Raw genomic sequence first — 13,369 nt, forward strand, 5'->3', positions numbered from 1 at the left:
CATAGCTACTGTCTCACCTGCCCAAAGCAGAACTGAGTAAAGCAGGTTCATGAAAGAAGGAAAACCAGAATTCTCATGAATATGATAAATTTGAAGAGTGGCAGCTGAGGCATTGAATAGGCAGCTCAGGGGAACAACATTAGGGGACCCTCAAGAGTAGAAGCCCCTGATTTTCCCTGAGGACTTTCTATAGGGCTAGGAAGTATTTTCTAGGGTTTCATGTGACTTCAATAAAGGAGGCAAAGCACATAGGAATAAGGTAGAGCTCCCCACTACAGTGGAGTTAATGGAATCTCATAGGCAACGATCAAGAGCACAAGCCAGGTTAACAGCGAGGGCTTCAAATAACGAGAACAGACCAGGCTACAGAAAAGTAGATGGAAGACGCCATCCAGGTCTCCACCTATACATTGGAAAGGAAGACAAACAAGCTCTACTTTATAAAAGGAAGTTGTCAAAGAGAGTCCTCTCATACCATCTTAAAGCACATGGAAAGACTATACTGAGCTGCTCTTATTAAGCATTAGAAAGATAAATGGCATGATAACTAGGCAGAAAGATAACAGGGAAAAATGTGAAAAAGAAACCTGCTATGAACCAGATGAAGAACCTATCCTGAAAGGAAGGATAACTCCAGAGACAAAAGTAAACTCCCACATGTCTCATGGTACAGAAGAATTTGAAAAGTCCATAAATTCAATAAAACAAGAGTTGAAAGACAAAATGATAAAGCAGCCAAAAGAGTTGAAGAAGGGTATCGCTAAGGAAACAGATTGTGAAATGTTACAGAAGAAAATAAGTTAGAAGCAACCAGAAATTGAAGACCCAATTCCCAATAGCCTATTGCTATTTTTTTCTATTTCCCCATCTATATTCTTTATTTCCCCTTTTCCTTTTTTCTGCATCCTTTTGATTTACTTCTGCATCTTTTAATGATTACATTTTATCTCCTTTACTGGCTTATTAGTTGTAACTCTTTGTTTTGCTATCTTAGTGGTAGCTCGATGGTTTATGGTATATGTATGTAACCTTATCACAGTCTATCTTCAAGTGATATTTACCATTTCATGTATCATATAAGGTCCTTAGAAAAGTATTCTTCCATTTCTCCTTTTCAAGACTTTGTGCTATTGTTGAGATACATTTTACTTCAATATATGTTATAAATCCCCTAATATGTTGATATTATTTTTGCTTTAAACAGCCACTTATCTTTTAAAGAGGTTTAAATAATATGAAGAAAATTCTTTATCCTTACCTATGCAGTTACCATTTCTGGTGATTTTTATTCCTTTGTGTAAATCTGGATTTTCATCTTGCATCATTTTCCTACTGTTCAAAGGAATTTCTTTAACACTTCTTATCGTGTAGGTCTGCTGATGATTAAGTTGTTCAGATTTTGAAAATCTGAAATTATGAAAAAAGTCTTTATTTCACTTCTTTTTTTTCTGAAGAGGAGGATTGGCCTTGAGCTGACATCTGTTGCCAATCTTCCTCTTTCTGCTTGAGGAAGATTGTCCCTGAGCTAACATCTGTGCCCATCTTCCTCTACTTTATATGTGGGATGCCTGTCACAGCATGGCTTGATGAGTGGTATGTAGGTCCATGCCTGGGATCCAAACTTGTGAACCCTGGGCTGCTGAAGCAGAACAAGGAAACTTGACGACTGCACCACCAGGCTGGCCTCTCACTTCTGTTTTTGAAAGATAGCTTTGCTGGGTAGAGAACTAGGTTGGTAGTTTAGTCTTTCAATAATTTATATTTGTTGCTTTATTGTCTTCTATCTTGCATCATTTCCAGTGATAAATCTGCTGTCATCCTTATCTTTGTTCCTTTGTACATAATGTGTCATTTTTCTCTGTCTGCTTTTTAGATTTTTCTTTATTATTGGTTTAAGCAATTTAATTATGATGACCTTTGGTAACTGAAAAAATTTCTTGTGCTTGAGGTTTGTTGAGAGCTTCTTGGATCTATGGGTTGATAGTTTTCACCAAATTTGGAAATTTTTCAGCCATTATCTCTTCCAATATATTTTCTATATGCCGTCCTCTCCTCAGGTACTCCAGTTATATGTGTATTAGGCCACTTGGCTTTGTTACACAACTCACTAGCGCTCTGTACTTTAAATTTTTTTCTTTGTGTTTTATATCAGGTTGTTTCTGTTGCTATGTCTTCAAGTTCCCCAATCTTTTCTTCTGCATGCAATGTCTAATATGCCATTAAGCTCATTCAGTGGATTTTCCAGCTCAGACATTGTTTCATCTTCTAGTCTTTCTCTAGAAGCTTGATTTGGATCCTTTTAAAATATTTTCCATGATTCTATTTAACATATTCAATCTTTCTTGTAGCTTCTTAAAGAAATGGAATACTATTATAATGTCTATTTTAATGTTATGGTTTATCAATTATATTATCTGTATTAGTTCTGAGTAAATTTCAAATGATTTTTTCCCCTTTATGTTTGGTATTTTCCAGCTTCTTTGCATACATGGTAGTTTTTTATTAGACGTTAGACATTGTGAGTTTTACCATGATGGTTGCTGAATGTTTTTGTATTCTTATAAGTACTTTTGAGCTTTGTTCTGAGATATGGTTAAGTTACTGGGAAATAGTTTGATCCTTTTGGATCTTGTTTTTAAGCTTTGTTGTATAGGACCAGGATAGCACTTAGTTTAGGGTTAACTTGTTGCACCTACTGAGGCAAATTTTTTCTGAGTATTCTACCTAATGCTTTGTGAATTTTGATGTTTTCCCTCTGGTTGGTGGGAACAGACTATTTCTGGCGTATATGAGTTCCAAGGATTGTTCTCTCTAAACTTTTGGGTGAGTCTCCATCCTCAAGTGTTTCCTTACAGCCATGAGCTGATAAGTTCTCAGTTGAGTACTCAAAGGGAACGCTTTGCAGGTTTTAGAATTTCCTCTCTGTGAAGCTCTCTCTTCTTTGGTATTCTGTCCTATAAACTCTAGCTTCCTTGGCCTCCCTACAGTCACAACTCTGTATGTTCACCTCATGGAGATTGCCAAACTGTACCTGAGTTTTTCCTCTCTGAACTGCAGCCTATAAACTTCCTACAGGCAGTGAGCTGGGACAATGATAGTGATCACCTTGTAAGTTTCTTCTATTTCAGGGATCACAGTCCTTCACTGACCAGTTTCCAATGTCTTGAGACCTGTTGTTTCTGTCTGATTTTGCACTTGTTTCGGAAGGGAGGGTAAATATGGTCCCTGTTATTCCACCTTGACTAGAAGCATCTAAGAAGACAATGAAGCAATATATATATATATATAGTTCTTAGGGAAAGAAATTTTGACCTAAAAAAATTAAACCTAGCCAAAATATTGTTCTAGTACAAAGGCAACTCATGGATGTTTTTGAACATAAAAAATTCTATAAATACAGGACCCATGAATCATTTTTGAAGAAAAATTACTCAGTGAGAAAATCCAGCTAAGCAAGCATATGTGAAAATAAAAGATAATGTTAATTGGACTTTAAACTTGTTCATAGGTATATAATTAAGATATATAGGAATTATGATTACAGAAGAGGATGTTAGAAACCTTGACAAAGTAAAAATATTTTTATATCAGATAGATTTTTTTTAATCAGTAAAAGCAGCCTCTGGATAATTTAAACAAACAAGCAACAGAAAAAGAATTCACTGGAATCATGAGGGGAGACCACTCACAGAATCAAAAGACAATCTGACCAAATAGGCTTTAAAGAAGATAAGGACCTAGGAAGCTCCAAGGATCTAGATGGCAGGTGTGAACTGGCTCCAGTCATTTTCTTTACTTGGTTTATGAAAGTCAAATTACTGTGAGAGAGTTGTATTTGCCTACATTGGATACTGTACTCAACTCTTAGCTAGCATAGATAAAGCCCCTTGGTTGAAAATCTCCCAAGGCTTGATTTAAAGTGGATAGACTAGTTCCTCAAAAGAATATCAGTTACTAAAGTAGGGTGAGAGGATGTTTGGTAGATCAAAACAACAGATGCCCTTTACAGTAATTACAAAAGTTAAGGAGTGAGGAAGTTTGAGTGCTAATGTCATCTTTCATGGCAAGGAGTTGGGCAATGCTAATAGAGATTTCAAAATAACTTTAAAAATGATTCCAAACATTTTAGTGTTTTTTGCAACTTAGTTATTTTAATATTGGATAAATCTTTCAATAACTAAAAGTTCCTGGGTTAAAGAAATATATTCAGTAGTTCAGCTCTTCAGGTTTATTAGTTGCTTTTTCTTCAGTTAAGTTTAAGCAAAATAAATATAAAAAATAATTTTTAAATAGTATGTATAATATCATTCCATTTAATATAATTAATTCCTTCTAGCTGTTCTCATACTTTATCTGATAAATTAAAAAAACAGCTCTCTGGAATATTGTTAACTTTGAACGTTTCTGGTTTCTGGGATTATGGGTGATTTGTTGCTTCCTTCTTCTTTCGGTATTGCTAGAATTAATTTAACAGACTTTGTGCCTTTGTATGAAGACCTTGAAGGTCACATGTTGAAATCTCTCTCTTTCAAAACAAAATTCATAGAAATAGTGAAAATATATTTTAAAACATTACTGTATACATAGCCATATTCAAAAACAAGAAAAGTACCTCTCTATGGACTAAAAACTGTGAGCCATTTGCGTGAGTAGAAAAGAGTAGGGTAAACCATAGTCATAAATGGAGGCTGCTGCCACCGCAAGGTCAGGACGGCCGCTGTTGCAAAGCCAGGAGTGCATCCCCTAGCTAGAAATTGTTGCCTTGAAGCTGAGGCCAAAGGCATTTTGCCCCCGCTTGGCCAGACCAAGGCCTAGAACTGAAATGCCCACACCTCAGGGTTTCGCAGTGTTAGCACTATTGACAGTTTGGGCTGGATAATTCTTCGTGTGAGGGGCTTTCCTGGGTATTATAGGATGTTTAACAGCAAATACCCGCCTCCCCAGTTGTGACAAGCAAAAATGTCTTCAGACATTGCCAAATGTCCCCTGAGGGGCAAAATTGCCACCACCACACTTCCTTAGACTAAAAGAGTTTCCAGAATAGTGGGTAGAATATATAAGTCAAACACGTAACACATTATAGTCAAGATTCAGAACATTAAAGATTTCTTTAATCCTAAAGAGAAAAAACGTTAGGTAATCTATGAAAAGAAGGATGAATTTGACAATATCTATTTCATTGGCAAGATTGGATGCAAGAGGAAGATGGGCACTACGTTCAAACTGCTGAGGAAAAACAACTTTGTGTCTAGACTTCTCTCCTCACTCTATCATTCAAGGTTGAGGGCAAAATAAATAAATTTTCAGACTTGCAACAACTTGGGATTTTTTTTTTTATCGATCATAGCCCATCCCTGAAAGAATAACTGAATAATGTACTCCAGTGAGAGAAAAATGAACTGAGGAGAAAGTAGTGGTTTCAAGAAAGAAGAGCAAACAAATAAATTGGTAGAACATAAGGTTAATCTGTATGTATTATTTTCTAATTGCCAGATAATTCAACAGCCTTCCTATATGCAAACAACATCTACTTAGAAGATATAACGAAAGAAAAAAAAGCCCTACTATAATTCCAACAAAAAAGATAAGATAATTAAGAATAACTGAACAATGAGTGTACAAGCTCCGTATGAATAGAATCATAAAGTGAAACTGAAGAACACAAAAGAGAACTTGAAGAGATAGATAGCTGTTTTTGAATAAGAAGACTTAAAATCATAAAAAATCCATTTTCACTAAATTATCTATAAATTCAATGTAATCCCAATAAAAATACCAACAGATCTTTCCCCAAAGCATCAAAATTATTTAAAAGTTTATTGAAAAATAAAAAGCAAGAACATTCAGGAAAAATCGAAAAAGAAGAAACCAAGGATAATGAGCATTACTAAATATTAAAACATTATGAAGCTGCAATAATTAAAACTGTGGTTCTACTGTGTGGCAGGTCAATGGAACAGACTAGAATGTTCAAAAATAAGTTCAAATATATGTGAGAATGTAGCATATGTTAAAGGTGGCATTCAGATTAGTTGGGAAAAGATAGATTATTCAATAAATGATGTTGAATGACTTGGGTACCTGTCTGAAACAAAAACAAAAACAAAAAAATGCTTGGACAATACATCACATTTGACACCAAAATAAATTCCAAGTGGATCCAATACTTAAATGTAAAAATATGGAATTATGCAAGTACATGGAGAAAAAGTAGGACATTTATTCTTATAATCTCAGTATAAGGAAGGCCTAAAGATGGCCCCCAATTGGAAACCATGAAAGAAAATATTAACTATTTTAAACAAAATTATCTTTGTAGCAAAAACACCATGAAAAGGTCAAGAAAAAAAACACACTGGGAACATATTTGCAACAAAAATCAGAGACAAATAGTTAACTCCTCATTTTTAAAAAGTTTTGACAAATCAAAGAGAGAAATTCTGAGGCCCCCAAAGAAAAACAGACAGAAGAACACAGAAAAGGAATTTAAAATAGTTCTTAAACGTATGGAAACTTCAGTCATGATATAGAAGTATCAACTAAAAACTACAACAAGACTTCACTCTTTTTCACGTATTAGATTGACAATTAGATTTAATTCAAACAATGAGTTTACTCTTCGGCAAGGGAGAAGCACCTTCATACATTGCCATAAAGTAGTACAACTTCTGTTGAGAATAATCTGGCAATGCCTATCAAAATTTTAAATGCACACATCCCTTTATCTAGCAGTTTTTCTTTTAGGAATTTATTTGACATACGTGTTCAAACACGGATGAAATGACTTCTGCAAGATAATTGAATTTCACTTTATTTCTAATAGCAGAAGACGGCAAAATAGTGAGTACCCACCCAAAAGGGTCCCATTGATTAACTTAGGGCATAGCAACACGTTGCGATACTATGAAGCCATGAAAAAAGAGAGATCTCTGTATGTATTGATGTGAGATCATGTTTAAGATACATTCTACCGTGAACAAAGCAACATGTGGAAAAATGTCTTATCTTTCGGTTTTAGAACTGATGTACGTATGTGCTTGTAAATGCATTAAATATCTTTGGAAGTATACTAAAAAAGTGGTAAGAGTGTTTGGCTCTAGGGAAGGGCAAATAAGTGTCAGGGGAACATAGATGAAAAAAAGACAGCTTTTGCTTTTTATGACTTTTGGATTTTGTACAATGTAATAATTTTGGGTATTTACTCATGTGATTTTGCCGTGTTTGTGTTTTCACTTGTGGATGTAACGGTTTCATGAATTACTTTCTTAGTTTCCTATCAACCTGTATCTTGGGATAAGCCCCTCATGATCATAATGAACAATGATGTATGGGGAGTGGGGAAGGGTGAAATTTGAAAAATACAAAAAGTAAAAATATAATAAATCTTTGCCATGTAGGATTTATAAGTATCAATATTTTTTCATATTTGCTTCAAGCTTTTTTTTAATAAAAGAAATAAAATACCTTAGGGAAATTTGAATTCCTTTTTTTTCCTCTTTTTCCTATCCAATTTCTCTCCTCTCCCCCAGCAGCAAAAACCATCGTGACTTTGGTGGGTATCCTTTCAGGCTTCCTGTTAATGGTTGTAATGGTTGGTATTAAACACACACACACACAAACACATAAACGGTGGCATAATTATCATCAGGAGTGGCGGAGGATGAAGTGAAGGTGGAGAGCAAGGCGCTGGGAGATCCAGTGACGGTGGCATTTGGTTTCTATAGCAACAATAGTAATTATAAAGATGGTGGAGTAAACTGGCTTTTTCTGATAGCTCTGGGAAATATAGACAGTGAAAAAATTGAGATTGAGAGAAAATTATCCCCTTGAGAAGATTCATGGAGAACCCAAAAGCCTTGACAGTTTTGGGGAGTCCCTCATCCCCTGTGGTTTCAAGGTAGCTCTGGCTGAGCGCCAAGCTGAGGGTCTGATTGATGGGGTTGCTGAGTTCAACGCCGGTTAAATCTACAGCCACATCAGATCTCTCACACTCAGGGAAGGGCACTGGTGTGGAAGGAGCGAGACCTTGGGACACAGAATAAGGACATTTGGGTAGATGCTGAGAACTTTGGATCCCCAAATACCTTTAGACCGGGAGGCACACTGTATCTAAGGGAACCCACCTTCCCAGGCAAAAAAGCTTTTCAATAACTGAATGACTTCACTTGGACTGGCTGCCTCACAACCTGATGCTGATTTTCCTCAGGACCCATCCTCACCCCTTAATAAGAGTCAGATCCCAAGGTAGCCCAGATGCAGAAGTGAAGGCCTCTTCCAGGAGGAGCTGGCTTGTACACAAAAACGTTCCGGCACCGCATCGATGCATATGGCAGAGCCTGGGGAGCAAGTATGGGAGTGTGTACTAAAGATGTTCAGTGAAGGAGGATGAAATAGAAGGCCTGATCTGGCTGAAATCCTTGCCACTCAGCTGGGACTGAACGTGTTGGCTTGGGAGTGGTATTAATACTCTGCTAGATTTGGCTAAGAATACCTGAGCTCAACGTGGTCAATAGTTAGAGTTGGAATGCCTTAACTTCCTTGGCATTTGGAAGAGCCTCGCTACTCAAAGTGTGGCCTGTGGACCAGCAGCATCAGTGTCACTGAAAGCTACTTTAAAATGCAGAATCTCAGGCTCCGCCCCAGACCTGCTGAATCAAAAGTTTAGCAAGATCTCCGTGTGATTCATATGCACATTGCACAAGACAATTTGAGAAGCACTGTTTTAGAAGCAGGAACTCAAAGACTCAGGGAAGTGGTACTATTCGAATAGAGCTATGAGGTGCAACATATTTTGACACCACTGCCTAACTATAATCCCTGAGTAAGCCCAGAGGATGCACTCATCACCAAGGAATTAGACGTGCATTGGTGAGGAGGGTACCTGCAGGGCTGGAGTGAAGAAGAGGCAAGCAGGCGCCAGGGAGCATCATTTAAGGAGGCACTCACCCTCAAGTGCCAACCCTACACTTGCACCAGCCTGAGAGTGAGTGCCCTAGGTGCCTCACCTGCCTCACGCTAATGCTGGTCTTGGGCACTAGCAACTTTGCGAAGCTCTTCAGCGGCTGTTCTCTATAGGTCAGAAATGACAGTGGGACATGCTGCATTGCAATTGGCTTCTCTTATCTCGGTGGAAGTAATGAGATCCAGCAGCGGAAGAGGCCAAGTGACGATGCCTTTTATTTTTAAAGAGTGTCACCTGAGCTAACAACTAGCCAATCTTTTTTTTTTTTTTCTGCTTTTTGTTGCCAAATCCCCCCAGTACACAGTTGTATATTTTTAGTTGTGGGTCGTTCTAGCTGTAGCACGTGGGATGCTGCCTCAATGTGGCCTGACAAGTGGCGCCATGTCTGTGCCCAGGATTTGAATTTGTGAAACCCTGGGCCACCGAAGCGGAGCGTGTGAACTTAACCACTTGGCCACAGGGCCGGCTCAGGTGATGCTTATTAAACAATCAGAGTGTTTTGACTGGCAGGGATCTATAGAGGCCAGGTCCCTTCAAGAAAGATCCTGTTACAGGGCTACAGGCACATTCGGAGAATCTCCCCTCAATCCTTTCCCAGAAGGACCGGAGGACATTTAATAGGGTGACTGTGCACTGGGGAAAGGGAAATACCCAGAGTTCCAGGGCCTATTAGGTCCTGGCTCTGGACTGGCAGGGATCCACAGAGAACTGAAATGACACATTGGTCCAGCAGTCAGAGTGAGAGCTAAAGGAGTCAGACAGCCACTTGTTTTGTGGTTATTTCTACAGTCTGGACAATGTACAGTAGTCAAGATATTGGTAACAGGGAGAATTCCCACATCGGTTTCCTGATCCGTAAGTAAGAGTTATTATGGTGGGGTCAAGTTATTATCCTCCACTGGTCAATGAATGTCCTTTTACTCGTAACTCAGAGAGGGAGAGACAAAGGGAACATCCCATTCCGCCATATTGCTGATATCACTTCCAGCCTACCCCCATCAAAATAGCAATACCACATTCCTGGGAGAATTTCAGAGATTAATCTCACCATCAATGACTTGAAAGACACAAGGGTAGTGATTCCTATCACATGCCGACTTAACCCACCTGTTTGATGCAAAAGCCAGATGGGCATGGAGAATGCCAGTGATTTTTACAAACGCAATCAGGTAGTGATGAGAATTTCACTTGCTCTCCAGATGTGGTATCTTTACTGGAGCAAATCAACACAGCCTTGGGCACCTGGTTTACAACAATTGCTATCTTCCCCTGTTCCCAATCCCATCTCCATGAGAGAAGAAAATCAGAAGCAGGCTGACTTCAGTGGCAGGGCAATAGAGTCATTTATTATTTTGTTTAGAACCACATCAACTCAAATGTTCTCTGCCCTAAAATAGTCAGGAAAATTCTTGATTATTTTGATATCTTCTAGCGATGTCATTATGCTGATTGGACCTGGTGAGCAAGTCTAGCAAATGTGCCTTAGACAAAGGCCTGCCAGAGAGTAGGTGAAAAACCCAAACCCCACTGGTTCTGGGGCCTGTCATATCAGTGGTGTTTCTAGGTTCTGGTACACTGGACCATGTTAGAATCTCACCTCTAAAAGAAACACAAGTTGCAGCTCTTTTTAAAATTTTTATTATATTTTATTATACTTTTATTATTAGGCTTTTAGGGGGATAATTACACTGAGGGATAATAATAAATAGCAAACTGATACAGAATCCTTTTTTTCAAGAAGTCAAATTTTGTATAGTAACTGATTTTATGTTTATTTATTTGTTAAGACCTGATTTTTTTAAGGGTAGTTTAAGGTTCACAGCAAAACTGAGGGAAAGGTACAGAGATTTCCTGTATATCTCCTGCCCCCACACCAAGTGAAGTATTCCTTCTGCTCACTAATTTTATTCCTGAGCTCATTGAACTGTCTTTCTGAGTTTTCTTGTAACTTGTTGAGTTTCTTTATGACAGCTATCTTGAATTCTCTGTCATTTAGATTCTAAATTTCTGTGACTTCAGGGTTGGTTTCTGGAGAATTGTCATTTTTCTTCTGCTTTGAATTGTTACTGTAGTTTTTCATGGTGTTTGATGAACTAATCCTTTGCCAGTGCATTTGTGGTAGTATCAGGTCACAGATTCCATCTGCTACCTCTAGAAGGAAGCAAGAACTGTGTTTCTGATCCCACTCCATCTGCTGGAAGTTGTGTGGGCATGACAGGCCCTCCCTCAGGCCAGGATAGCATTCATGTGCTCACTGGGCTGTCACCCTCTCAGCTTACAGTCAGGCTGGCCACTGTGCCTGGGGGCGTGGGGCTTCTTCGTGGGGTCAGAGCTGGAACCACTCTTTAGGGCCTCAGTGGGTGCTCCTGCCACCTGGGAAAGCATTCACACATGCACACAGGGCTACCACTACTTCTCCTTATAGTTGCACGGAGGTGTGTTCCCACTGGCAGGGCCGTGGTGGCGCGGTGGGCACTCCCGCAGGCCAGGATAGTGTTTGCATGCAGTCTGGGCTATCCCTGACTCCTCTTAGAGTAGGCTGGCCACTATGTGAGGACCCACTACCTGGCTTGCTGCTGTGCAGAGGGGTAGGGAAGTGCTCACCTATCTCTGCTGCTTCCTCCGGGACCCAGTTCATCTACCTTCAGATGTATAGCTGCTTGGGTCTCTCAGGCATCCTGTTATGCTGTGTTGGTATCCTCCACTGGTCAATGAATGTCCTTTTACTCGTAACTCAGAGAGGGAGAGACAAAAGGAACATCCCATTCCGCCATATTGCTGATATCACTTCCAGCCATCCACTTTTTTTGCTGCCAAATTTTGTTAAGAGAGATAACATGAATTTGTTTGGCTTTTGGTTAACCTTCATTGTTCTGTTGGCCAGGAGTATAGCTTGAGCTGAGTGGAGGGCAAACTTGATGCAGCCTGGGTCAGTGGCTGCAGGAATGTCTGTGGAAGTGGTTGGGGTGGTGGTGGACACATGTGGTGGGTGGGATTGCAGACTCTTGGCCATTCTCTTTAGATATTTATGGCAAAAGTCTTCACCATTTGCTGTTTCTCTGCAGCTCAATGTTATGGTTAATGTTTTGCTGTATCTCTACAATTTTTGTCCATCTTATAAAGTATTGAGAGAGGGACACTTTGTAGTCTGAATTTACTCTCATGTCTACTAGCCAGAGTTCTCAACTTCATATGAATTGTTGTGTTAAAGATGTCAGCATGTATAGCTCTAGAGTCAATGATTTGAAACAATTCTGGGATCTTTTAACATATTTTACAATGGGCAGATTTAATATTTTTCTGTGAACATATATTTAAAATTATGAACCACATTTCTCAATTCTGTGCCTAATTGCCTGGACTGGTTCCATGAACGATAAATATGTCTACTCAAGTTTGTGCTTCTTCAGTGGAAAGTAAGAGTTTATATTCTGGAGAGATGATGGGGTTGTTATTTATATATAAATGAGAAATTGACTCTTTTGAAGAATCCTTTGCTAGGTTCTTCCTCTTAGGAAATATAGGTCAACCCGTTGTAGTTGTCAGTGGTGCTTGGCCTGGACTTCAACTGGACTGGAAAAAATCTCTTATCAAAGGTTAACGGTGACATCTTGCTCCCTCAAGTCCCTGGAGGAACCTACACTTATTTGTACCATTTCCCTTCTTGGAGAAACACCCCAACGCCCCATCTTCAAAATATGGACAACTACAGGGATGGCAACTCTGGTCCTCGCAATATTCCTCAAGGTTTCCTTCTCCCTCCCTGGATCAACCCAGTGTGTTCTAAAACCTTATTTTCCATATCCCCTTTGCCACAATTCTTGCTGCCTCTGTGTTGGATCGAGGCCCACTCCCTCACTTTCTGGTCGCACAAGATCCACTTTCCCTTGATCGGGGCTCTTCTCCCTGTCTTATCTCCAGCAATATTACAAGATATTTTTAGCCTTGTGACATGCTGATTGATGCAACTACCTTTTTCTCGTGCTCTGGAACTTCTTAGATTCTGGGCAGTGCCTTCTTCTCCTTCTTTGCCAGCTGAAGAACCTCCCTCAAGAGAGTTTTGGACTGGAGTTACGGTTGACGCACAAAAACGCGTGTCAGGAGTCTACTACAGACCAGTTATGTCTTTGGCCATGTGCTCCTCTGTAAGTCCTTGTCTTTCCTGAAACTTGTGAACTTTCCAGGCCTAGAGTGACAAGTGTCACTTTGAGAGGGGCACAGTACATAGTGGGGAAGATTATGGGTCTCCCTCTCTGCCACTTAGCAGTTCCACGACCTCAGGCTAACTGACACTCTCTTTGTGCCTTGATTTGGCCTCCTGATCTGTGAAATGGAGATCATAGTACCCAAGTCACAGGGCTGTGAAAGGATTAAGGGAGTGATTGAAGGAAAGTGGAGAGGGCCGGG

The sequence above is a fragment of the Equus asinus genome, chromosome 13 (assembly GCF_041296235.1).
Source record: "Equus asinus isolate D_3611 breed Donkey chromosome 13, EquAss-T2T_v2, whole genome shotgun sequence".
Classification (NCBI taxonomy): Eukaryota; Metazoa; Chordata; class Mammalia; order Perissodactyla; family Equidae; genus Equus; species Equus asinus.